Here is a 3,004-nt window from a genome sequence, read left to right on the forward strand (position 1 = left end):
GACAAATCATACATTGTTTGAAAGCTCTAAGTCTTCTGATTCTATCTGCGCAAACCATTTTACATGCCTCATATGACTGCAACAGCTGCTGACACAGAAGTGGTTCAGACTTGAGGCTATGGCTGTACATCAAAACACAAAATAAAAAGTTACTGTACCCTTCAAAGAAGACCAGGGTCATGACTGTAATCAAAAGGGGTGAAGAAGAGTGACCTTTGATTATATATATTTTTTTGCACAAAAATGGGGGTTGTTGGTAACAGGTTGCGTTTCAAGAAATGTCATAAAGGTTTAAATGTAGCACACACAGAACTCAGACAGAACAGGGAAGTGGAAGTACAAGTATGTCATTTTACGGTAGGCTTTGCAAGCATAGTCTACAACCCAGTTAAAAGATGACTGAATAGAAAAGTGCTGGTAGTAAGGGAAAATGGAAAGACCAGAGGAAATCCTGTCAACAATGGTTGAACAAACTTGAGCGTGAGATAATGTGGATGAGAGCAAGCCACTCCCCAACCCTGGTGATCATTCACAAAGCTTATTCACACAGAGATACTTGTCTGTGTAGGAGAGACCAGAGAAAGGGATGGATTCCCGACTAAAATTATTTATTATTGGATAATTTTTTTTGTTTTGTTTTTTAAGATATATAAGTATATATAAGAATATAATGATTCATCATTGACCCTGATGACAGAGTATCATTAAAAATCCATTTGATTTCATTTGAAAGCCTCGGAACTGTTAATTCATAAATGGTCCCAAGCTTTGATACAGCCCAGGAAGACTGGGAGGGGCTAGATAGAGGTTTAGGGAATGGGTGGGGTGCAGATTCAGGGATGGTGCCACACCCTCCCACCCTGTGTTTTTTTTTTTTTTTCAAGAGCTGCTTCCTGTTTCTGGTATTCAGTCATTCAGACCACTTCTACTATTTGGACCAACATATTCATCAGATGACGTATCTGAAGGACATCCAAATATCAGCACAACATAAGTGCACACTAGCCCACTTTGGTTTCCATAGCAACTGCCTCCATCACTCTGCACCATGCTGTGTGTCCATGAGTCTGACCTACGCGCCTGCCCAAACCCCCGCACTATCTTCAAGACCCTGCGCACAGTTCATCAAAACCTCAGCGGGAGCAAATCTGATTCCTTCTGTGTGGTGGCTCAATTATCCAGCTGTTACACATAACAAGATTGTTGGGCAGAGATAGGCAGGCGGCAGTAAGAGAAGTAAATGTCAGACTGTGACGGGAAAGCCGAGGAAATGTCAGAATCTGTTTTGCTGCATTTGCAGAGCTCATATGTGGAAGGGCATTGTTCAACTGCTCCAGCAGCTGTCAAACTGATAGCAAAGTGCGACATAGCACTAAGGTCTAATAAAGGAACATGATTTCACCATCTTGACATACAGTACTGCACTAACCAAGGGCAAATAAAACAGAGGAAGCATATGGCTTCAACAGTCTACTTCTTCAAAAACATTAGGCCTGAAGGATATTGCTTACCGATGACACTAGGAGGTTTTGTTCCAACACAAATATTTCATTCGGCTAGGATGTATGATAGTGCAAGAACATGAGACAACAGCCTTTCTACGAACATTAACGTGGTTATCACTAGCTCTCAGAATTCAGTCTGTTTCTGGGTTTTCTTTTCATCAATCATCTCATCTATGTGTGCTAAAAACACAAAAATAGCTTCTCATACTACACATACATTTGTGTTCACTTCCTGCCATTGTGTCACGTGACATGTGTAAGCTTTAATGGAAGCCTACACATTGGTTTCTCCTTTTTATGCAGTGTCAATTTCTGCTTTTGATTTGATCAGATCTTGACTTGCACAATTGAGCGGCTGGATTATGAGCACAGCTCACCGAGCAATGCCACATTTAAATTCAATAAGGAGGAGATAACTGGGGGATGAAGAAAGGGATTAGTCTGGTTGAGGCTGAGAAGAGATGATGGCAGATGGAATATGGCCTCTAATATAATAACCCAGGTGTAACTGAATGACGGATGTCAGCTAGGTAGTGCTAATGATTAACAAGTAGTGACATTTCATGCTTAATATGACAACAATGGGGAAGATAGAAAAAATTAAAACTGCATGTGCACATAAGTGAGTCTTTTCCACATTGTTGTATGGTGTTTATGAGCCCCCCACCCCGTGTACCCTGTCCATATGTCTACCTCCTAAATGAAGAATGCCTATATCTCTATCTGATATCTCAGCCACCAGAGAACAAAATGTCCTCACTCCAGTCATTGAAAATTGGTTATTAAGTGTGAGAAGGGTTGTAGTAAAAAGCAGAATAGTATAGAAAAAGGCCATTATTGGAGTTACTGTCACATTAGATATTAATGCACTTCCTGTACCTCTCTTCTATTGCTGCCTGCCACACCTCACCGTAGGTAATTTATATTCTGAATTAAAAATGCAGAAAACCCATCTTGTAAATCAGTTAATGCTGCAGCCATGAATCCATAAGTGTCTTTAGGCAATGGCAAACAGTAACCATATTGTCACTTTCAGACACCTCCCTTGTAGCAATATGTGGATGGTAAAATGGAAATCTAAATTGGAGCCAAAAGAAAGTCTGTGATCACAGCTTTCCCCACTTCAGTATCCTCTTCTGTAATCTGTAAAAGAAACAATACCAGATTCTGCTTACTCATATCGCGGATAAGCTCTGCCTGACTGGTGGCGATACATATGTAAACAGCTGTTCTGCCCACGCTTACAGCAAAGATACACATCTGCCAGCCGAGGCTGACCTGTATACTCAGCCCAGCAAATTATCCTAATTGGCTTCTTTGAAATGATTATTATATAATCTCTTTAGATTTGAATTAAATAGAAACACACACACACACACACACACACACACACACACACACACACACACACACACACACACACATCTGTAGTTTCCCTGGTATCTGTGCTATATCATGTAGGTGGGGAGAAACTTGTTTTAATGAGGCACACAGACATC

This window comes from Seriola dumerili, unplaced genomic scaffold (genome assembly GCF_002260705.1).
Source record: "Seriola dumerili isolate Sdu_G_001 unplaced genomic scaffold, Sdu_1.0 BDQW01000219.1, whole genome shotgun sequence".
NCBI lineage: Eukaryota > Metazoa > Chordata > Actinopteri > Carangiformes > Carangidae > Seriola > Seriola dumerili.